The sequence below is a fragment of the Venturia canescens genome, chromosome 4 (assembly GCF_019457755.1).
Source record: "Venturia canescens isolate UGA chromosome 4, ASM1945775v1, whole genome shotgun sequence".
Taxonomy (NCBI): Eukaryota; Metazoa; Arthropoda; class Insecta; order Hymenoptera; family Ichneumonidae; genus Venturia; species Venturia canescens.
This window is the reverse complement of record NC_057424.1, coordinates 12,115,756-12,141,139: the sequence shown is the minus strand read 5'-3', so window position 1 is coordinate 12,141,139 and position 25,384 is coordinate 12,115,756. Positions and strand designations below refer to the sequence as shown.

The 25,384-nt window shown below is 40.0% G+C and overlaps 1 protein-coding gene and 1 long non-coding RNA gene across 6 annotated transcripts in view; one reads left to right on the top strand and one right to left on the bottom strand.

The window, feature by feature from the left end:
* Positions 1–25,384, bottom strand: part of LOC122409854 (mannosyl-oligosaccharide 1,2-alpha-mannosidase IA-like) — a 336,122-nt gene that overhangs the window by 93,305 nt on the left and 217,433 nt on the right. The window contains exon 1 of one of the 3 annotated variants that reach the window (XM_043417728.1): positions 13,967–15,721. The exons of the other annotated variants lie outside the window; for them this stretch is intronic. The gene's annotated coding sequence lies outside the window, so the exon portion shown is untranslated. Of the gene's footprint in view, positions 1–13,966; positions 15,722–25,384 lie in introns of those variants that run through there. 3 annotated transcript variants of the gene reach the window in all.
* The window catches only part of LOC122409861 (uncharacterized), a 129,037-nt gene that overhangs the window by 95,775 nt on the left and 7,878 nt on the right, over positions 1–25,384 (top strand). Inside the window, exon 7 of one of the 3 annotated variants that reach the window (XR_006260775.1) lies at positions 509–788. The exons of the other annotated variants lie outside the window; for them this stretch is intronic. This is a non-coding gene — a long non-coding RNA (uncharacterized lncRNA). Of the gene's footprint in view, positions 1–508; positions 789–25,384 lie in introns of those variants that run through there. 3 annotated transcript variants of the gene reach the window in all.

The following is a 25,384-nucleotide window of genomic DNA, read 5'->3' as shown; positions in this document are numbered from 1 at the left end:
TTTTCCATCTATGTACGAAGCTATACGTTCGAATAAACAGAGCGATGATTCAATGGTGCTCATTGCGGTGATTCGAATTTGCATAGATTGATAAAAACAGCCTCTCTGGAGGAGGAGGAGCAGGGAAGTGAGAAAAGCTTTCCCGATCCAATGAAAATTCAGGAGCTCTTGTCATTTGAAAAACAGTCCAATTGTAAAAAAAGCAGAAAATGAAAAAGAAAAAGGGAAAAAAGATTCCAGCACGCTTTCGATTGCCTGGTGCTGAAGCTCGTTTGTTCGAACTGCAAAAGCATTCTTCCTCTCTTTTTCTGTCCCGATATATGCTCCGATAAAACCCAATTTTTTGTTTTTCTCTTTAACTCTCCGACTATCTGTAAAACACTCGCCTACGCTAAAGTAGATATAACCAACCATTGGATATTTACGCCAGTGTTCGAAACAATAGCTAGCCTACGTCTGGCTATGCATGTTTGATGTTTCTCTTTGTATAGTCGTATGGATATTGCAGATACGAGGAGAAACACATCAAGGCCTGTTCCCCACGAGCCAGATGGATGGATGCGTGGTCGGAGGCATGCGACTTCCGCTATCTCGCAAATTAAGCTACTCCGCGCGTGTTGCGTCAAACATCTATGTAGATGGGTGGGTGATCGTTCGTTACGAATCCTTTGATAATCAATTTTTTCGTCCAGACAGTTTCGTGGCTAGTGTAACTGCGCGCGCTGTGTTGCGGAGTTAAAACCTTTTGACACGGATCAGTTTTCCACGGTAATGGGGGCAGGGGTGAAACTCGACTATGAAATCTGGCCGGTAGAATAAAAAGTTGTTGTTTTTTTAACGATGTTTTTTTTTTTTTCGAGTTGATGGAATCGAAAAAAACGACAAATTTCGGGATAATTTCGTTATGAAACGACCGGACTTTGGAGACACGATGTCTTTGGATTTTCGGAGCACACGACAACGATGCCACGATGGCACGAATGCCAAACCGCAAAATGGTTACGTGACAGCCGAGCAGATCTAATTGATCCCGATTTTCAACGGCACAAGATACTGCCACTATCGATGGCATTTTTACCAATATTTCATCCGAAGCAATAACTTCGAAAGTCGTCGAATCAGCTCGACATTTTCACAACAGAAAATGTCACCTTGATAATTGAGTTGTGGATACCGCTCTCCGCAAACCGCGATTTTATATTGATTGATTAAGGCGAGTTTGCCAACGCGAGTTCTTAAGCAGCATGCAAAACTTTTGTTTTTGTTGAACAACATTCAGCGAACTTTTTCACCTCAAACGTCGGCGGGTAAAAAGGGTTCGAGGCGTTTCAAGTTTTTGTTTTTTCCATGGCCTCCGCGGTCCCCTTCGCACTTCAATTCTCACGTCTTGACTCTCCCTCTGTCTTTCTTTCTTTCTCCTCTTATTTCTCTATATAACGTTAGAGCTTGTAACGTGCAATTCCAGCTCTGTGAAGTTATCGGAATTTTTCCCCAAGCCGAGAAAACTTTTCATCTTCGTAATGCTTCTCTTTTTCTTGCGAAGCTGAGCACGACCAAGGAGATATCTATATTTCTGTATAAAGGAAAAGTAACCACGAAACATTCTTTCGACATTGATGTACACACGAGAATGCATTCGCTTGCTATTGGCTTCTGAAGATTGGCCTATGTGGCGACGCCTACGGTTATCAAACTTTCCGACAGAAAAATGATCGATTTGCGTCGTAAAGAAAGCAATTGTCAAATGCTCTGCAAAAGGTGCGCCGCTCTGGTGAGCTCCATTCGAAAACATAGCAGACTCAAATCGAACTAAACAAGCATACGTTTTGCAAAGTCGAGTCGAGAGCTTTGACCTTTTTCGAACAGCTGCCTTCAACGAGCTTTTCATATTTGAACAGGGAGCAAGTGCCTTAATTTTTCCATCAAACCTTCCATCATGCAGAAAACAAATCAAAATAACGTTCGATTGCTTGAAAGAAAGTCTCGGATATTACGCACGAACAAAATATATTTCTGTATACAGTTGTTCACGGATCTGTGCCGTATCACGTTGATAAGTCAGCGTGACGAAGCGAGCTGGAGTTTATCACACGCAAGGCTTTAGGGCAACGACGAGACGCGAGCTCGCTCCCTTTCGCTTTTCCCTCTTCCACTCTCACTCCATCTCCAAGAGTCGGCAACACACCGCGATGGCATATTTTGCCACGAGACCCGTGGTTCGCGGCACCTTTTACTTATTACGGCACACCGTAACGACCATTGTCACTTCCTGTCTTTTTCTTTGCCTCGGCACTTGCTCTCTTTTCTCTTGTTCTAGCCTCACACACTTCGGTGATCGATCGTTAACGACTGTATTCAAATTTAAGCGAGACTGATCGTAATCTTAAATGTCACACTGTATTATACATCCAATGTTGTAGACGGTACTGTGAACAGGATTCGTATATCGTGGAGATCAAGGCAAAATGGAACGCTGGGGCAAAATGAAAGGCCTGAAAAAACCGAGCACACAGCAAAAAAACGAAGATTCTTTTTTGGTAAAGTCAGCAGAAATGCTCATGTTTGGGAGTGCTTGACGTGCGATTAGAGATAATGAAACCTCAAAAATGGATTCGTTGTAGGAGAAGTGAAAATCTAAATTATTTTATAAACAGTGGTCCATTTTGTACCCTCGCTCATTTTTCCCCAGCTTCACACGCCCGTTCACGAGCAACGACAAAATGATCGATAACTTCGATGTTCCTGATGCTGATTTTATTGGCACGGTTTCATTTCATCATCCTTTTTCGGTACGATAATAAAGTTAGATGACTAGGAAAGAGCGCTGAGAATGTATGCTGTAAGATCGATCTTTCGCGGTTGAATAAACCATCTTGTTGGCTATGATATTGATACGCCTCATATACGTGCATACTTCCGATGCCTATAAATCGCATGTATTATACACTTACGTATCGTATCATTACCACCAGAAGCTAATCTGTGCCATGAGTTAGAAAAATTTGCAACTATAAAATTTTTAGTGTTGCTACTGTAATTCAATGAAGCGAGTGGATGCGATACTCTAAATAGGGAAGAGAGAAAATTCGCCGTATGACGATCGCGGAGATAGCCGTAAAGTCCGCGGAATTATCTGGCGTGGGAATGATTAGTCGCTGCTTTTTCGCTTCTGAGAAATTCGATCTTGAAGTAAAGTTTATTAGAGATGACCTTTCGGCCGGGACATGTTTTATAGGTGGAGGAGACGAAGACTAAACAGTATAGATAGTGATACAGAACGAGGGTGGGGAGTAACGAAAGTCGAAGAGCAAAACGGAAATGCGATGGTACGAAGACGCAGGAACGAAAGGTTTCTACTATAGAAGGCGTCGAAAAGTTCAGTGAGTAGAGGGCACGACTTCTTTTGCGAACTTTCATTACGCGGTACGAATCCGTACGTCCTCCGTCGTCGAGTTCTCGGCTGTGAGAATATCAGCGTTGAAAATAGGACTGACTCGAGGAAGCGGAAGAGAAGGGCTGAAGTACGACAGAATAAAGGAAAAGGTCGGAGGCTCGACGAGGAGAAAAAAAATAGAGCCGAGACTGAATCCTTCCACTACGTTCTCGAGGTATGATTGGAAAAGTTTGACCCCGGTTTCGATCAAAAGGTATATAGATATTTACTTGTGTATATACATTTTTACGGATAAGGGCTCCAAGTATTGGCGATATTATCGATTTATCTCTGCGTGCAGAAAAGCAAAAGTATTGACGACTTTATTCCGGGGAAACTCTCTTATGGACTATCAAATTGACGACGATGAAGATTTATCAGCGTTCACGAATGATACAGAAATTAATATAAGATTATTGCATTTATTTTTTAAGAAATCAATCTCGTATTCTGAATATGAGCCGAATTATTTGGATCTTATGACAAATTTCTTGTTATATAAAATATAGAGCAGAATTCAGAAAATCTTCGTTCAAAGGATTTCCAACGAAGAAATAATTTGCATTACGAATACGTAAAATTGATGATACAGAGAATATAGTATCAAAGTGAATAAATGAGATGAGGTAAATTCAATAGAGGGTAAAATCGTATGTATTACGATTTAGCTATTCGATAACGAGTATTCCGTATAAAAGAACGGACGAGACGTACGTACTCGAGGCAGAAAAACGTCTGATTTTCAGAGAATCGATTTTACGTTTTTCTACAATAAGTTGTTTTTCTTTCTCTCGCAATGGTTCTTCCTGTTGGAATAATCGCTCGTGACTTTTGTGGTTGTTGCACTGCGTGACGTCCGCAGGTAAAGGCGCGATAAACATATTTCTCGCACTCTCATTATCAAGTCGCGGAGGCCTGCTGCGAAAGCAATTCGTCAGATGATATTCACGATATCCTGTGTGTGATGAATACGTACGTATTTTTTATTGTGGTACCAGTAAAGTTCGTACCGAGGGGAGCAGGCTTCGAGCACGTTTCAAGATGCCACAAAAATAATTACCACGCCAGATATTCCAGTACGAAAGTGCTGGCAAAATAAATAATGCAAATGCCATTTTTTACGAAGCATTTTCTTTTGTTTTTTTTTTCCACCTCACTGCCAGTCAGTTAATGTCCTCGATTCTGCTTCACTGTCCGTATTGTAATGGGTTTTTTATCTGCTGCCGAGGTACAGAAAAGTACCCTCGATGTGGCCGAAATACAAAAACAAATGAGGGTTCGAAGTTCATTGCAATTTTGGACAATTTCAAATCGGCGACGAACAATTTCGAAATGTATTTTGATGACCCGAGACAGTTGAGTGGTTATATCGAAAAGTAGACAAAATCGACTTCAACTCGTGTCGAAAAACTCATAAAAGATATCAACGCTGACGTTTCTGGCAAATAAAAACTGCAACGATACTCGGAACAGAAAAAAACGAGTTATCGAAAGTATACGACATCGAAAATAGCAACGTTTTTCAAGAGGTCGAAACGGACTTTACCTCAGCTTTGAAATTTCTCTTTTTTTCCGAATCAACTCGTTCGACGACGATTTTTCAGAGTGAAGTGGCATTTAGTGTCACGCGATCGCATAAAAAACGGAAATAATAAGGAGAAAGAGGGGCGCAGAACTAGTTGACATATGAGACTTGGTCTATAGGTGTGTTATCGGTAAACCACGCGTTCACTCCCTGAGTAACGAGGTACACAGACATAGCAAAGAGCCCGCGCGTCTCTGTCAAGCGACCTTTGAGCATGGAGAGCTCTCCCTACGGCGAAACCGTGTGTATACAGTGACTGTCAGAAAAATCATGGTCAAACTACTCAAAGCGTAATTTGAATTCGTCAGTTTTCAGGCGGCATGATCTTATCCAGTTTTTACTGAAGCACCTTTGATAAGAGAGAAAATAATTGGAAGTAGCCGAACCTCTGTGACGATAAAAGAGGGAGCGGTGAAGTGTAGTTTGCAGTCGGAATATAAATTCCTCCGACTCAGCGATGTTTCTAATTCCACGACTTCTAATGCTAAAAAATGAGCCAAGTTACCTGCAGTATTTTCGATATACTTTTGTCAAATATTCGAGTTTAATATTTTTTCGTACTTTAATGAGAGTGCATCGAAGACAAAAGTAGCGAGTCATCCTTCCTGAAGAATTTCAGGATCCGCTAATCCTCCGGCTATACACACAGGGCGCAGCTTATGAGCAACTCTGTTCATGATTACAAACAGGCTTGGTAGCACGTGACATTGTGCAAATTGAAATTTGGGGAGAGGAAATTCATGAAAGATGTGGTTAGATTTACGAGGTAGGTTGAGGCACGTGCTCCTGTTGGCTGAAGCGTATGTGGGACAATAGGGTGAAGCTGAGAGAACACGCTCATCACAGGATTTGAAAATTTAGTTGCCAAATGACCGGCTGCTTCTGAAATTCACCTGCGTCGATGCACGTAAGCCTTTTGATGCTCACATGCGACATTTTCGAATTGAACACATAAACTGTAACAGGTGATAAGCAAGAGGCGTGACCCATTGAAATTCACTCGTTGAATACGCCCAAATTAGGCCCTTTTTACAGGCGCCCTGTATTAGAGGCGGGTCGACGGGCTGCAAGGATCCAGGGGTTACGGGGATGCTGCTCTATACTGTCGTTAGGGTGAGAATAGAGCAATTCGCCTATCAGCAGAGTGGCTTTTAGGCAGCCGCACTTGTATTACACGCTGGAACGAGCACGTAAGATAAGTGTATATTCCGCACGTGAAAACCTTCCCATGTATACCATCGGTGTGTTGGAACGGCGTGTACGAAGCAGCCTGAGTGCAGACTGATTATAGTGAAATGTTAGATTATTCATTTTTGAAGGATTAAGGTCGTTGACCTATTGAGAAACGCCTGAATATTTGAATTCGGTACTATTGCTTGGTACGAAATTCTTACTATTGCTTGGTACGGAGTGTCTCGTGAAAAGATTTCAATTTGAGAAATGGCTTGGTGAGAAGTGATTATGTTAATGTAATTCATAAAAAAATTATTCTCTCAAAATTTGAGCTTGAAAGTAAAAAATCTAGAAGTCGATCCAATGGCTTTTCTCAATTTTTTTTTTCAATTTCTCGTAAACATACACGAAGAAAACGGATTCGTTTTGTATGGTGAGGAATATATTATTTTTCAAGAATTTTCAAAGTATTCAGCCACCGATTACAAACAGTATAGTATTTTTTGAATTTTCCAATTTTTCTTCCCTTGAATTCTGAACAGTTTTATGTGGATAGCAAAAAGTGATGCACGTGAAAACTATGTTTCCTTTTGTTTTCGAGGGTTATTCATCGTGTCAGACTAGCACTTACCGATAAGTGGAAATGTGTATTGTAGAATTTTCGGCGTCGTTTTCTCCATGTAATAATTACGATTATCTTGATCGAACATGATGAAAACGTGTGATATTTCGATCACCGAGACATAGCTAAATTAAGTCATTTTCAATTACGGCCCGTAGATTTTAAGTATAATATTTAAAAAATATTATATAATAAGAAGAGCGTGCCGGAAGCGGAACAAAACACAAGTTGACTGAGTGGATAAAAATATTGACGCACCGTTGATAAAAGGCGATCGAATGACGCCAGTGACACAACCACGCGCATTGTCAAATCTGGCTCCACGTATTTTTCAATGATCAAATAAAGCTTTTTTTCTCATTTGCATCGCTCAAATACGGCTTAAAATACATGTGATTCGAAAAAGCATAACTTTAAATTATCACTAATCGAACCATGTAAATGATGATAAAATAGATTTACTTAAAAAATACCCAAATGTGATTCCGATTGTGAAATAGCCAACTAGGAAAATTCAAAAACCTAAATAAAAGAAAGCAGAAAATAATCACTCATCCTGCGTGGTCACTCCAAATAACTCGATTCGAAATCCGATTTGCTTGGCAACTTTTTTATTTATTTGGCAACGTTCTCTTTATTCTTGAAAGTCAAAGTCTTACAACCATTGATTTCCACGATTTTACAGGTACGACGCCCACAAGGCATAAATGTACTTGTCTTTAATTTTTACAGCATTCATGCTGTATTTTTGTCAGTTACTTGAAAAAACTAGCTCACTCGAGCTTTTATGTTTCTAGAAACGGTGAAATTTATTTATGAAAAGCTGATAAAATCGCCTCGGTCTTGTGTCTGGCCCTTTTCAGCTAATTCACCTTCTCAAGACTCTCCTTTAAGAGCTCAGGTACACATTGTGTACTTCTTTTATTACTCACCTAAAACACGGTCTTACGTCTAACGCCATAAAACTTTCTCTCCTGCCGTAAAGCTTCTTCTACGACAGCATTCTTCCAATTCTTCTGCTGTGTTTTAAAAGGATAATTACTTGTGTCCTAGCAAATAACCTCTCACCGAGCGAATCACTTTGTACTTTTTGTAAGAGTGTACTCACAGTGATATCAATTTTTTTCATCATTTTCCACCCTCATCTCTCTATTGGGCTTGGTCAAAGTGCGCTCAAGGATAACGAGTGAGAATATTTCGTGGTGAGGACGAAAAAATCATTGGAATCTTGTTCCATCGTGTTTTATTGATTTTCGTAATTGCATACGTGTGAGAGCCTTGAAAGGTCAACCGATAATGACGAATGTTTTCACTGCAAAAATACCTTTTCTCAAAAATTCGTTATTTATTTTGAACGTTCGTTTGAAATTATTTTCTGGGGGGAAAAAAGCCTTCGATCAGGAATCCGTCGAAATGATTGAATGTCCCGAGGGCTTGAGTGTCCAAGTTCAATGACTTTATTCAACGGTGCACAAATACTCGAAGCGCAAAGTCGAACTTCAACTGTTTTTTTCTTTATAAAAAATACAGCAAAATTCGAACGTTTACTTTCCGTAAAATTCTCTGCGCCATTGAATGGGCGTTCTCATACAAAAACGGTGGATTTTATAGCGGCCCCGTTATGACGATTCCAACAGCCCATGCATTGCGCGCAATCGCGTGTGTATTTTTGTGTCTTCAGGAGATTTTGATAAAGTCAAGAAAATTACGAACCTTCGATGGTCATATTCACTCCCTGGTGAGTTTTCGATCCCCTCGTCTCTTTATTTGTATGCTCGGCGCTCGTTCGTAGGGTGCCGAAAGAGATTTTAACTTGCGAGCGACAGGAGAGACGAGTAAGATGAAACGTGCCCCGAAAGAGACGGAGCAAAGGAGCAAGCCAACGCGGATATACATACATTCTTATAGAGAGGCGAGCACAGAGATATGTGAATGCAGCAAACGAGGGAAAACGTTCACGCTCGTTTGAATCGTCGTCGACTCTCATTGGCCCTTTCACCTGGGACATATTTCTCTAACGCGTCGGACGTGCGAAAATCTCGTCGATCGCTCGCTCGTTCTCGTGTCGATCGCCTACTGAAACCACTCGCTATCCACACTCGCGCACGTACATATACACATGCAAAAGCCAGTAGGGATCCAATAGCGATTTGTAAAAGCGTATATCTCTGGCAACCTTATCCGTAACATCGCGCCCACGAAGCACATGCTTCAATATATAAAGCCAGGATACATAGGATATTCTATACCTCCTGTAGATCGAGCAGCGATCATTTTAGAACGATCAATTTTCGAGATAACTCGTCTTCGCGAGCGTCTTTGTCGAATCTTCCAAGATTCGCTTTTATTGTGATGATTTTTAAATAAAAAGCGCGAGCTTCGTGTCAAATTGAATTGATCCAATGGAAAGACGGATTCAATGGGAAGACGTAACATTTATTCACGCTCGTGATCATTCGAGAGCCAACTTTTAGCCAACGTTTGCAGAGGAGTTGCGACCGCGATTGATTCCCTGATAAAATGCTTCCAAAGGAAGATGGCGCCACGCTTGACATTCGAATGAAAAGTGCTATGTATTTAAACCCGAGTGCTGCACTATATGCAAACACATAAATTATCGTGTGTGAGAACTCGACCAAGGGTATGTACAACACGAGGAGGTACAACGCGTGTAACGAGACGTGTTTTGCTCGGTTACACCATCTGGGCGCAGATTCTGTCAGACACGCCGCGTTATGTAGCTGTGACAAACCGAGAGAATTACGAAACAGTATACTCGGTACTGGTCTATGTACGCTGCGCCAATTTATCGCCTTCCCATCGATATCCTCACGATTTCACACGTCACCGTGACTAATTCCGCCACGGTTACTTTCGTCTACAGCTTTAATACTGTTTCGTCTCGAATTTTTCACTCATTTCATCTCCACTCGATATTTCACACGATTCTCAAGTCTCCCACACGTCTTCCCTCAATTCGGGTGATTTCGCGATGAGATTAATTTTCATTGACGCTTTTTCAGTTTTCCGGGTGCAGGGTGTGTCGATTAACGTGATTTATGCGCATTATTAATAAATCACGAGCAAAGTGGTTTGAAAATCTCGGTGGATTTATTGCGGAATGGAAGCGTGGCGATAAAAATGAACGATATTTCCAAAACGTTTCGTTAATCGATCGTCAGTTTTATCAACAGATTCAGAAATATCGTGCGAAGACTCGCGATTGCTTCCTACGGAAGTAACTTTTTGTAAGTAACCGAAAAAGGGACGAATTTAACGATGAAAAGAAGAGTGAGTCGAACAGCATATTCCAAAGTCAAAAAAATCGAAATGGAAATGAAAAAATGTTCATTTTCCATGAAAAAACTCGAGGTGCAAGTCTAGAGCTCGACGCCCCAAGCGTCGTACCAAAAAGTCCTCGAATATGAAAGAAAATGAAAATGAGAGAAGACGATAGTGTTCAAACCGCATGGGGAAAAAGTAGAAAAAAGTATTTCCACATGTCCGCATCTGTGTTATTTCTGTAACGGCCATCATCGACCGCGATGAAATTAACTCACATCGTACAATTTATGTATATGCATAAAATATAGGTATACAAAGTCCGCGTTTTCGTTTCATCTCCCTCACGATTGCAGCTATCGCGCCGCTGCGCTTGCATAATGCATATCGCCGGTTGCACGTGGCTACAAAGCCACCGAGTATATACATATACGTATGAATATACAAACACGGTATAACATAGCTATACGAAAGCGAGAGAAAGAGAGAGGCTGTGTGGAAGGCGGAATGTCTGGGCTAGACGTCCCTGCGATTTGAATCTTTTTTTCCGTCGTCCTCGTCGTCTCTCGCTCTCTCTCTCTCTTTCCCTCTTTGTTTCCTTCTCTCTCGCCGACTGTCGTTGGCCAGTTTTTTTGGGCTACCATGTAGTGTGTATGCCCGAGAGAGTTGTCAGGGAACTTTTTCAATGTATAAAAACCCCTTCTTTCCCTTTAACAGCTACAGTCTCTCGCGAGAGCTGCATAATGTAGGCGACTAGGTTGGTAGTCTCGAGCGACCTTAGAGCAAAAGTGCCTACACCGGGGGACGAACATCGTCGCAAAAAGCTATTCCTTCGTTGTGCATTTCACTGCTCCCTTTCGCCGGAAGAGTTCATGATGCGTTACGTTTTTCGGTTGTCCCAATCCCTCTTCTCTGCTTTGAATTTGTACCCCACGCATATAGGAAAATATGAGAGGGCGTCGTCGTCGCGAGATTTTACGAGTAATCGGTTTAACGGCAACCTCTTATGCGTCTTTGACCACGCGCCCTCGCACATCACACAATTTACGATCCTCGCCCGCTCTTTTCTCCTTCGCTCTCCATTTCTGTCGCCGTTACCCTCACCCCCTGCTCTTTCCAGCTCTCACTCTTCCGGCCCGCTTTGTTACGCGCCGTACAACCTTTAAAAGTCGCCTTTTTTCCATTCTTTCACATTTGAATCGCGCGCCCACTCCTCTCCCGAATTATACTTGTAAATAGAAAGATACTCAGTAGTTGCCTCGCTTCTCTCTCTCTGTCTCTCATTGTGTTAGCTTCCCTGTGCGGTGGAACTTTGGGGGAATAACTCGATTCGGTATACCCTCGAATAATACTGCTCCTTCGGTACACGAAGGAAAAGAGTTTAGCTGATTTTTACTCGAAGAAACGAATCCGTGCAATCTCCGGCTGCAGGAAACTCTTGAAATATTTGATCATCGCGGAGGAAACTATCGGAAAGTCTTTGATTTGAACGATCTTTCTTTTTCGTGGTATCACGTCGTGATTCGCAACGTTTTCATTTAAATGCTACGCTCTTCTGCATCGCTCTCGGAATCTGTCGAATATCTGCGCCACATTTAATCGATCGAAACGTACGTTTTAAAATATTGCATTATCGTTCCTAATCGTCGACCAAACTTTTTCTACGAATGAACCAACACATTTTTTTACGTTACAGATGAAGAGTAATCAACAGCAATGCAGGATACACCCACACGATGAAACGATAAAAGTATCGCTGCTTCTCAGAAGCAAATCGAATGTGGACAGGAAATTTAAAACAAATAACGTATCGAAAACAGTTTTTTAAATGTTTTCAAAATTTTTGTTGGTAAAAATTCGCATAATTCACAGTCGTAATCCAAAGCGTTGTGATTCATCATTTTCTGTGTAGCAACTCTTGGGTATTTTATTGGAAGCTTTTCTTCCAACTGATCGCTGATTATTGCCCTACCGTTTGACGAATAATTCTTGCACAACACAATCGAACGTTTTGAGCATATTCAAGGAAAAAATGAGATTCGATCGTAGAAGATAATGACTTTGATGTTTAAACAATCTCAAAGATTGATCGTGTAATGGTAAATTTGTATTTTTCTCTCAACAAACTTATTACGTGACTGTGAAAACAGGAGCCTCCTATCAGTGTCAATAGTTCCGAGTAGCCTGGTCGTATCTAATCGCTCCCAAGCCAATCATAAGTGTTTCAAGAAAAGCGATTGTTAGCAGTAACAATAGAGTGAGATTTGTGCTGGTCTAAACACAAAATCATCGTCTCAACTGGACATCGATGAATCGTAATGGAGAAGCATTTGTTTCCAAGTGAAAAAAAATGCGTAGCATTCCACGCGTGCAAATTCACTAAGAAATAATTTTGGATGAAAAAAATTTGTCCAAACGGTAAATCTAACGGTCATTGACGAAACATTCCGGTTACGGATTTCGGAGAAAAAATACCATCGAATAAAAAACTCTGCGAGATAAAAGGTGTGGAATAAAAAAATGTTCGATTTTGAACTGCCTATAAAAGTGCGGCCTTTGACATCAGTTAGCATATAATTAAACTCGTATCACCGGTACAAAATTACGACCGTAATTAACATAGTGGATCAGCCAATAATTCAGGTTTTCAGTGACTATTTAACCGATCGTTCACCGAGGTGCAAACGAGTTATTCAGTCATTTATTTTTTTTCGTCAGTCCACCGTCCAAAGCTGCAGCTCTTCAAGTGATTATTCGCGTCCCTAATTATATTCACTAATGTACCAACACGAACGTTACAAGTGTAAAAATTTTCAAACTCGACGAAATTACACACGGAGAGAATTAAATTCGAAAAATTACCGTCAGTAACGATAGTGCGGTGACGAGCTGCAATTCATAATATTATTATGGGAGAAAAATTGAATTTTCCTATAAATCAAATAATATTATTACAAGTAGAAACTTTTACCTGAGTATTTAATAAATTTTGACGTCCTATCTGCAATATTTACTGATGCAATAAAACTTAAAGTTCCGCAAAATCTTAAAAATTTTACAGTGCGTTACAGGAATGAATATTTTTCGTTAACTTGTCCCTGCATTCAAATATATCACGGTAAATTTTACATTGAATTTCACGCTAAATTCTTTCCGTTTAATTCTCTCCGCGCAGGATGTTTCCTGCTGATCAAATTTCCCAGGACCCACCATCGATGTTTCACGTTTAACATTTAACGACGTTTCAAGCTAAAATTGATTAATCATCGAGTGCTGTAAAAAACTGAGCCGGTAAGAAAAATCTTCAGACTCGGAAAGAGTGGAAAAAATCGTCGATATTTATAGTCGAAAAGTTGCATCGTTGGAATGCCATTCATTCGTCTTCTCCGATTATTCGTTAATCCGATGTGAGAATCGGTGATCGTACATGATAATCGAGCGCGCAGTGAGCCTTTGAAATCGTCAATGAAAAATGACGCTGAAGTTTCCAACGTTGGAGTCCAACGAAATGATCGAAAAAAACTCTCCAATAATTCCAGTAATTCTCCTATTTTGTTCCCTGCCAAATTTGCGATTCGCTGTTTTTCAAGCTGCACTAACGATTCGTGAAATAAAAAATTGGTGAATTTCAAACGTTTTTTTCATTCATTTCGTTGGACTCCAACGTTGGAAACTTCAGCGTTGTAATGAAAATAATATTCTCAATATTATCAGCTTGACTCTGATTCATGCGAAAACGATTAAATTCATTCTCGCCTACGAATATACGCACTTGGTCTTTGGGAACGTTCGGAACCAGACTACCGGACTGTCAATAGCGCAGCTAAAAATAGAAAAAAGGTGAGAGGAACTCGCAGGTAGAAATTCTTACCTAAAATCCTCGCGAGAGACGAATGAAAATTTCGGAAGAAAAAGACTGTTATTTTTCTTCGGCAAGAATTTGGGAGGTGCACAATATCACAGGTTTTATCACAGCACGTTAAAAGATGGATACAATGGAGCGTAGGAGGAAGGACTAAATGAGGAGAGAGTGGGGGATCGGAGAAACGAGAAGATCGAGAAATGAAAAGGTGCCTTCTCACACACACACGCACGCGCGCACACACACACGCACGAATGACTCACGAGCACGTTGCACAGACACGAGCACACACACGTGGACACTTTGCTTCTCGAGTCGCACTCACGTGTTTATATACTGCGTATATTTAAATGCATATATGTTATATATTATTCATGCACGTATACGCATGGATAAGCAAGATTGTTAAGGCCCTTTTCGTTCACAAACGCGATAACGTATTGTACCGGGCGTCGTGCCTGACACTTTGAGATGGGCGCTCGGGCTCGCTCACTGCGTCTTTTACTCCGTTTTTTTTCGTGCTTTCTCCCTTCCTCTTTCGCTTCGTCGTCCTCTGTCTTTTGGCTCTCTTACAGTATTTTACTCACGGTAGTCTTACGAATCGTTCGGTCGACGCGGGACACTCGAAGAGAAACGCCGGCGAGTCCTTTCGAGCGACGAACTCAACGACAGCTGTGAATGCTACGTCCTTCTCTCACTCCCTCTTCTTGGATCTTCCTTTTTTCTTGTACGAGTCCGGAGCAAAGATCGCAGCCTGTTAGCAGGGTGTCTATACGTCTTCGTAACTAGCTACTTTCTCGCCTCTTTATATTCCTCGTTTACGATTCGCACTCTTTATTTTATAATCCCTACACACCTATATAGATTTATGTTCGGTTAGACATGCGCTACGAAAGTGCGAGTGTGCCGTTTCATTCTTGGATCGCCGTTAACTTCTGCAACTTTGATGTTTATTTTCTTATTAGGCTCGTCAAGTTTTCTCGTTACGAAATCAACTTGCTGACGGTTCACGTTAGTTTGTAGAGTCTTTTAGTTTTTTTCTTTTTTTTCATACGTGATACGATTCTGATTTCTATCACGAAATTCGGATGGTATATTTTCTCGATTCGCTGCAGAGCAGAATCGAGTTCGAATGGTTGTGCAAACTTTTATTTTTTGTTTTACGTTTGCCTCAAGTAACAGTGCACATAACACATTCAGCTCCTTCAGTTGTCACGGATCATAGCTTGTCACTCGAGTTTTATTGTCATTCGATAAAATCACTGTTAACTGGGGGGCTTGAGAATAAAAACGCTCGTTTGGATTCAACACAGCACACTTTTTTCAAGAAAACAATTTCTTGCTTAGCTTCGCCCGTTGATCGACGCTCGCACTGTGACAAATTATTCCGTTTGTACACACTCGCCTTTTATTTTTCTAGTCTCGATGCCTTTTCATCAATCGCTCCAAAGGTTTCAAGGTCTTCAAATACTTCGCATGTGTTTTCAATTGAATTTAAAAAAGATTTTATTGTTGCACGTACAGATAGAAAATATAAAAACAACTCTTCAATCACTCTTCATTTATATTTTTGTTTTGTTTTTGTTTTTTTTTTTTTCACAATTCGACTTGAGAATAAAGTTTATTATTGATGTTTGTGTATACTTGTATATCGGTATTGTGTAGAAATAATGTTGAAAACGTGTACGAAGATATGCATTCGTAAGAACGCGAGGAGCGAGAGAACGAACGTCCTTTGACTCTCACGTACGTTCGAGCACTGACCAAGTTCCACGAGTGACGGCAGCACGCAGTACACGGCCTTTCCCCCACTCGCGCGCTTCTTCTGCTCTTTCGCTCGCACTGTGAGCTCGAACGGAGTGCCGAGTCGCTGACTCGACCCGAGAGAGCCTCTCGGCGCGAACTATGCGCGTCCGCGGTCGCTATACTCGCTACTGAACACACCGGCACACACGCGCACACGTTAAATCAGTCTCGTATATGCACGCGACCCACCGTGCCCAACGAAAAAAAGCACTGCTTAGCGCAAAGAGAGTGGCGAATAAAAAGGGAGACTCAGGGATCCGGTGTCCCGTCGCGGCAACCATTCGACATTCGACCCTCGGCTCACGAGCGAGAAACGTCGAGTTTGTCGTCATTTTTCCCACCTTTTCGTTCACGGAAAAACCAATTTTTTATTCTCACAGCACACCAAATACTTTGGAGCAAATTTTGCTCTAAAATTCCGGAAAACATTGCTTTGGCACTCCGGAAATTGGAAAGTTGTATTAAAAATATCGAAATTCCAATACTGTGTGGAATTTTCACCGCGATGTGTGATATCGATATTACGAAAACTTGCACATCGCTCCACAGAGTTGATGCGGTTAGAAATAAATATGGAAATTTGATAGAACATTTTAAGCAAATCCGATTGTTTCCGGTTGCAATTTTAATTTAACCTTCGGCGGTCAGTCTGGAAAAATTTCTTATGCCGAATGAGACATTCGATTGCAACATCAATAAAACTTGAACTCAGAATAGTAAACTCGAGAGATTTGTACTGTTTTCGATCGCGATAGGACGCGTGACAATTAGCGCTGCTCTCATATTAGTTACCATTCGGGCTGCCGATCCTCGTAATTAATTTGAATTATTCCAATAAAATTGTCGAGAAGTGAGTACAAAAAATGGCAGAGGTGGAAGCAAACCGCGACGTGTGTCTTTTGTGTTCTCAGATGTTCATCGTCAAGCAGAACAACTTGGTTAATTCGGTTCGATTTTACAAATGAGTGGTGATTTTTTTGTTGAATTCAACAATTGCAACTCGGCTTGTGATCTATGTCAATTACTTTAGCTACTTACATTCGATGTGCCAAAAGCAGCTCTGTTCGACTACGAGTTCGACTTGGTGAACTACAATTTTTCCGTTCTAATGGACCGCTGATTTGTTTATTACCGTGCGCAGTTAATGCGGTTTTATTTAGAATATATGGAAAGGAAAATTTTATTGTTTTGACGTTCACGGTGTAGGTAAAGGAATTTTCTTGCACACGATTACAAATACGATGGTACGTGAATGAAACGACTCTTTTATGCTGGTTTGTTTGACTAAACGTGCTCGATTAAACGAGTTAGTTGTCTCTGGAAATGTTAAACGGTCCAAACGAAGATACGGTTATCGATTGACGTGTTCGGAAGTCAAATTTTGGAATTTAGCTTGACGGTCAGAAATCGAAAAATGTTATCTGCTCGTTTTGATAAACATGAAAAAATTTTAATTATGTTGTTTCAGTGGAAGCAAAATACTTTTATGTTGCACTTGAGATAATTGCAAATAACGCAATTCGTAATTCAGTAAACTTCCTTGAATTTGTTGACTTCTTCGCCAACTTCGGTTTTGCTGGCCTTGCTTTTTTTCCAAGAGGTCACATCACCCAGAGATAGGAGGAAAGAAACGTTCGTGTACATTTGCAGTTTTGGAGAATGTACGTAGAATGCTTCGAAAAAATGTGATAATGGTGAAAGATGTTCTGCTTATTACTTCACTCCAAATAAGAGTAACGAAGAGTTATAAAAATTTTCAATTGAATATGGAAATATTGAAATCTTTACATCTTATTATATTCTCAAAGATTGCCTTAAACGAATTCGTTGTTTCCGTGTCGTCGTTCCAGAGACGAAGGACAGGAATCGTTTTCCGATTTTGATAATTTATCGGCACTTGACAGCGCCAATAATGTCAAAATCAATGCTTCGGACCTCAGTTATGTTTACTCCAATTTTACTCCGCATAAATGAAACTACTTTTTCATCATTTTGACACGAAATTTTCATTGAAATTTTAATCTCAATGTCATGATCTCTCTGAAAAAAACCTTCGTCGTATCACACTCACATTTGGTCATATAACTATTCAGTCAATTTCGTTGCGCGTCGTTCAGGAAAACCTTGTACTCACAATAAAAGAATGGCCTTTGATGTCCGAAGTATAAGTTGATGTAATTTTTTTGTTTCATCGATAGATTCTTACGTGACACTAATCCATAAATAAAAATAATAAAAAATCTATTCTCTGCGTGCTTGAGCGTTGAGTACCACACCGAAGCAAATCGGTCAGGCGACAGATTTCCAGGTTGCCTGTTGGGTGCGGGACTCACAGTTGTTATCGTTCCAGATCAAAATCGAGGAGCCTATATTTTTATACCTACGGAACCTGCAGCCGTTCGGCTGGGCTGGAAACACCATCGGTTTGGAAGGACGACTCAAGGCCCTCAAGGTCTACCTCTTTTGTCAGCTGATTTTGCTGGCAGCATACGTGAGCCGGGGGCTTTGACTCATCTACGTAAGAGGGGGAGAGAAAAATAAACGAAAACCGAATAAAAGAAGGAAAGAAAATGAATGAGCGAGAGAGAGAGAGAGAGATCAAAGGGAGGGGAGGAGCAGGACAGTGGGAAAGAGGATGAAAACGAGAAAGAGATGTGCGGAAGAAAAAGACGAGGGCAGAAAAACAGGCAGAGAGATAGAACGACTCATTCGGTATTCCTACAAGATAATCTTCGTGTGTGTTCTCTGTCTCAATAAAACAAAAACGCTCTTTTTCAAGGAAATAAATAATAACTATGGTGCTCATGGAGCTATAATTTTATCTAATAAATTATTAAGTTTTTTGTAATGATTTTAACGAGTTCATTACTCCGAGGCTTTTAATCGATTTCATTTCGAAAAATCGTTTGGCACGTTCTAAGCCTCAATAGGTTCCTGAAAAAGTTATATTATAGAGAGAAAAGACGAAGACTAATTAAAAAAGACGATTTTTTGTTAGTTCGAAACAGCGAAAGTTCCCCATAGCGAAAAAAATCGAATAAGTCGAGCTCACACTTTCGATGAAACGTCTGTCATTCCAAAGTGGTAGAGGTGGATCCGACGTCTCGGTTGATTTCCAACAACAGAATGTACAAAGTTTGATACATGCACAGAGCAAACGTTGTACAGCGAAACATCGCACATCGAAGCACAGTGGAAAAGATGAGGATCGAAGACTTTCGTAACCCGATCGTTGAATCTAGTTAACTACGTTCGCGGCAAAGTACCGAACTTTGATCTAATAACGATTTGCACGCGATCACGATTATATCTTCATCGGTGCGGATATAATCGTAGCTCCGCACGACTTGTCTCACGTGTTTGCCTCAATTCATCCTCAGCCAAGACTCAATGTTCCAAACCTCGCCGCCTTCTCTCCGCGCACCAGACGCGATTGAAACGCTTCTCGCTCTTTTTTCATGGCGATGTGACGTTAGCGGTGACGTCGGCGCGGCGGAGCGTTCTGACACGGTGCTCGACGAGAGCATCAACCCTCACGAGAATTTATCCACCATAAGTGAGTAACGATATAAAAGCGGGTCGGATAGACGAGAAAATAACCAAACTACGAAGTTTCGGGTGGTTCCTCGAGGGCGAGCTGTTGTTAACCACCTTCACGAAAACCACGTGGATGTGCTCCATACTTGAGAAGAGATTGATTGCTATACGATTTGGCAAAGAACGACCCTCGTTACGATTTCTCTTCGCTGTAACATTCTCCCACAAGTACAGAGAAAGAATCATACTGACGTTTAGACTTTGAAATAATTTAATGCGACTATTAGACGATTAAAAACTTCAGAATTTTCATATTAACAACTTTGTATTAAATTGAGGCAATGAAAAAAAATGTCAACGAACGCTTTATCGAACCTCTTTCATTGCAATATTTTCAACTCAGTTCATCATGCCATATTTACACAAAAACTTGAAACAAAATTGTGTTATTCAGAATAAAATTGAAATGGATAATGGAATTCCTACGAAGTGAGATCGTGCACGATTCTTTTCGTACGTGCTTTAAGGCACGTATGAGAATGGCTCCGAGCACTTTTCGTTCGAGCTATTCTTTGAGCTCGAGATCACATTATATCGAGTCAGTATTTATTTGAAGCTTTTGCTTAAAAGCTTCAAATCATTCGGAACATGCCATTTACGAATCCGTTAAATATTCATAGAATCAACAGCCAATAAATGCAACCGTCGAGATCATTTAACGAAGATTTTCTTCAATGTTTCACGATTGTACACAGCAACGCTCGAACACAACTCCACTTCGATTGTTATAATGGCTACATTGGTTAAAACTCGTCCACACAGTAGACCGGATATGGGGAAAAGAGTGACAAAATGGAAGGAATAACGTGAGGTAATATCGCCTGGAGGATAGCTCCGGAAATCGACTTGTCGGGGCATAGACATTGGGAGGAACGCAGAGGATGAAACCGAAAACTCCACGACCGCGGTTTGCCATGTCGCTCCTATATCTATTCAGGGTCCCCCAACCTATCCTCATCGTCAGAGCTACACGAAAGTGAGCGAATGAACAGTACAGCCTCGAGCATACACATATACAGTTGGCGCAAAGGGTTGTCAGCAAGAGGGAGGAGAGACGGAATAAGAAAGGGACAGAAAGAGAAAATCCCGCTTGCCCTGGAGTCGCAGCTTCACGGTTCATTTGGCACTCCGACGAGGCTCCACCGAGTGACTCTCTCATTCCGTTCCGAAACGAATGCACCTGGTTTTCGGCATCAGAGGAATCCCATCGTCCACATTTCGCCGCGAGCCTGCGAAGTACCACTCTTCCATCTCCCTCTTCCTGCCGCCCCACCGGATATCTCATGCACCAAGTGCAATATCCAATCCACTACTCGTCTTCAATCTGTTCTTCTATACCTGCACAATAATGTACTTGTATCAGGTCTGCACACCGAGTATCTCGATCCAACACAGATCGGCGCTGTTCCACTGAAAAACCCAATCAAAATGGAGAGTGGAAAAAAATTGATAGTTTCGATTACCGTTTATTTACACGAAATTCTTGCGAACTGGCATCGGGAAGTGGGATCAGATTCGAATGTGAATCTTGAGTGAGATAGGAGAAAGCCGACCAGATTTTTTTACGGTACGGTGAGTTTTTTATGTGCTGAACCGATCACCATTGCGAAAAAAATTTCGTCACGAGAAAGGACCTGGGAATCGGTCCAACTTTTGAAATTTTTGGGTTCGGAAATTTGCGTTTTTCTGCGTCACGCGTTCTGATGTTTTGTCAGAAAACGGTTTAGCTTCGAACGTTTTTTTCTCTACGTGTTTTGCATTATATTATTTTTGTAACGGACAAAAACGAGTATGAAAAAAGTTTCTTTTTCGACAAAATTTCAGCTTGGTTGGAAAAACACAATTAATTTGAAAAGCAATATGAAATAATTGATGTTGCTACATAATTTTTCCTTGCGAGCTTAACTCTCTCTGGAGTATTGAGTGTTCGAATGAGGATGAAGCCACAGAGATTCGAAGGAAATTCGTCCAACAGAGGGTGTTCTGAACCCATTCTCAAACTCCATCGTTCAGCAACTTGTTTGTCAACTGAACGTTTGTCTAGTTATGAACACCATATGCGAGGGACGAGAATCTCAACTATGGATTTATATAACTTTGCCTAAATTTGCTATCGTTCTGAAAACGTGGATGTGTGAATTGGCACGTGTTTCATAACGAGCTCGGAAAAGCAAAATATATATTATATATAATATATATTTAAAGCCCTTCGACAAATTCGATGCATATCATGAGGGAACGAAGCAAAGTCCCAAACGAAATTTACACGGTGAAACTGGTTGATCGTCAGATTAACCAGTTTGCTGGAGAATATTATTGGAAAATTGGATTTCAAAATTATTGAAAGTAACTCAATTTTATTAGTACCATTTGATAATAAAGAATTTATAAAAATGAAGAATCTGTAAAAAAACTCAAATGAAAATATAAATTTTATACTACAAATTTATTGAAGAAAAATATAATAAAAATAAATCTATAAATAGAAAATCAATCATTCTTTGAAATCTCGATTTCAATCTTAATTAAATTAATTGAAATTCTAGAGTGAGAATGTTTCGGCACCAAAAAAAGTTTCGCTACAAAAATAATCGTTTTGTTTCGTTAATTTTGTCGAATGAGTACTCAAAAACTATTGATTGGACTTCAGAATAGAAAAGCATAGATTTATGGGATGAGAAATTTCGCATTAGTTGTGTTACAACCATAAGAAATCTAAAAAACTGTGGCTCTATACGTACTTGAAATTGCGAAACTTATTCATTACATCAGTTGTAGAAAAATCTTATCAGAGGCTCGTAATCCAATCCTAACAGAAATGCTCGGGCACAGCTGTGTAAACCAGTTGAAAAAAGTATATTAAATCATCCGGAGACAGGACGTCACGCCACTGTATACCTCATATTTATGCATTTTTCATTTCAACTTCTGAATACATTTGACTGATCATTGTTACTACGAAAATAAAAATAGTAACTGCACAAAGAGTGAAAAATATGCAGCATCGCTTGGTTTCTTCTTCCTCATTTTCTCTCATATCTCAAGTCTAAAATCCATTTTTCACTACTTTCTTTCTTCCAATTGCCAAGGAAAATTATATGCTTTGTTTTGAAAATATACAATGTAATGCGGCCCCCCTGTGCTCGATAAGTTCGAATGGTTTTATATTCGAGAAGGAAAAAAAATGTTTTCCTCATCAAAACTGAGGCTGAGTTTAGAGCAAATAAAATCTCGTGCGAGTACGCAAAAATGAAGAATTTATCTTCCGATACGTCGATTTCGTTTGGAGTGCAGTCAATTTTTACAAAAAATTGAAAATACTGAGAACTCAACGAAATCTGTCAACGTCTCACTTTTTGTTAATATTTTTCACAAAAAATCTGTAGCCGTGTCCGGTAACGATTTGAGAATATTGCGCAAATACGTTTTCCATACAGAAATGGAAACGATTTTTGATGCCCGAATAAAGAATCGGACGCAAACTGCTTAAATTGAATTGAGCGCAATAAAAATGGGAAACGAACCAGGAAACGTTATCACGCATAGTTTGATATAAAAATTCCAATGAAATATCCGGACCATGAACTGACATTGTTCAACAAGGGTAGAGAAGTTATTTTTTACGAAAGTCGAGGGTTCTTCTCCCAATGGGAATGATTCACAGTTCAAGAGGAAAGGAAAATTGTTCAATTCTCACATACAGTCCTGCCTTTTTCGATCAAAACCATTCTTTAATATGTGTTCACTGGCTTAATGACTCTTCGGAGGGATCGCGTTAATCGCCTAGCATTACGTTGCCATTTGTTCTGCCATCAAAATGAATATAACGAGGGATTGGAACGCTTGATTTCATTTCAATTTCCACTGTTTTTTTTTCTTCGTGGCCTTTTATCCGACTCGTTTATTCCGAATAATTGAGTATTTTGGAAACTTGGAAAAAAGCTTTCGCACCCGCATAACGTTTTATCGCTGATTCCCACTTTCCAGCTTGTAGTATTTTCAAAATAAATACTCCGTCGTTTATTTATTCCCTCAGTTTTGCTTTTCAAACAGACAAATTGAAACACTGCGAAAAGTTGAGTCGCGGAGCTTTGACTAGTGAAAACATTTATTTCGATTTCCATGCTTCGGGGTTGGAAAAACGATCAAATAGAAAAATTTGATTTCCATTAACAATCTCGAAAACGTAATTCTTTCATCATCGACGAGAAATAAATTGACGTAACAAACGGAATTTTATTGTTCATTCCAATTTCAATTTGCTTAAGCAATTTTTCCATTCATTCAATATTCCTGCCTGAACCCTTTCAGGCTTTCTACGAACTCAGGAGCCTGAAGAGCCGATTCATTTTAACAGTAGTTCGACAGAGTTAAAGAATTTCATTGAATTCAGCAATAACAATGATTCCCATTCAGTTGAATCATAAAAACTGATTCCTTTCCATCTGTTAAATATGGGGATAGATTCGAATATTCGTTTATCTTGATTGAGTTCTTTCATCTGAAAAGATTTCAATTTAAGTTTGAGTACACATTAGAATTATACATCCAACGAGGTCTCACAAAATCGATATATGAATTCCAACTAGAATTTTGTGAGACGACTAACAGGAGCAAACGTAATAATCGTGGTTTCATCTTTTTGCATCGGTGTATCGTTAACTAATATAATAATTAATTAAATCAGACACGATTACCTTATACGTAATCAAAATTAACACTTGAAATTTTTTTTACCGTGAAATATCGAATTACATTAAAATCAGTGATAAACAAATTCATCTTAAAAGCAACGATCTTATTTCGTCAAGATTTTTTGATGGGATAAAAATTGAGCAACGAAACGAAGAAAGGCATTTCGAATATCGTTTCGTTGTTACTTCCATTCAAATAGAACAGTGATTTTTCAAACGGAGTATTACAAGTTCTGAATTTTTTCAACCGTCGAATTAGAAGTCCGACGATATGAAATATTTCGCGATTATAAATGCGCGCAAATGTTTTCATTTCGCCGAGTTCGAACGGCGATGCTGGTATAAGACGTGGCCAATGAATCTGTAAGTTTAATTTCAAAGCTCCAGGTGAAGTGAAAAAACGACGCGGTTGAGAGGACTCTTGGTTGGCTGGGCTCTGGAACCTCGAGCCATTTAGATTGCTTTTTCTCGTTCTGGGGAGACGGAACGCTAATAATGTGAATTAAAATTCTGTGTAGTTCAACCCCCTTCCTTGCTCGTCTCACTCCTTCAGTTTTTATCTATTTAGTTCGCTGAGTTGACGAACCTAGGGAACTGAAAGATCACGAGAAACGTACTTGCAACTTAAATGGAATCAATAGTTTTCCAGTCCTCATGCGGAACTCACCAAAGTGGCTGTCCCTTTCGCCTCTGACAACGGTAAACCTGTGTTTGCAATCTGAACCAAATTATTTTCTCGTAACTGGAAACGAAATAATACCAGAATTAGAAGCAACTTCGTTGCCAGTTTCTCTGAAAATTATTTTTGTACAATGATCTTTTCCTCATCAAGATTATTTACGAACGCAGCCTGCCTATGAAACGAGTGTCACCGTTGTCGAGAAAAAATTTTGTAATCTCATAAAACCTCTGATTTAAGCGTGGATCTTAATAAATTAATGAGCATATTCAACATTAGTTTTGTCAGCGATGTTCATTATTTTAACCCTAGAACGCATGACTGGGGTGTGAGCACACCCCACGCGAACTTCAAACTACGCTCCCGTCCTAACAAGCGACATTATCGTCTGATTATCGACGGATTTTTTTATATATAAATTCAATTGAAATTAGTTTTATCGTAAATCATTCTTTTCGTTATAAAAAAACGAAGAAAATGGTGTAGGATAAAGTCAGTTTAGCATCGTAGAACCGGATTTATAAGCAGAAAAAGAGTGGGGTGCGTTCAAACCCCGGTCATGAGGTTGAGGGTATGAAAAAAGGCACATGAGGTGTAGGGTTAAATATGCTCATGCTCAACGAATGTCTTCCCTTTAATTATGTGACTCTA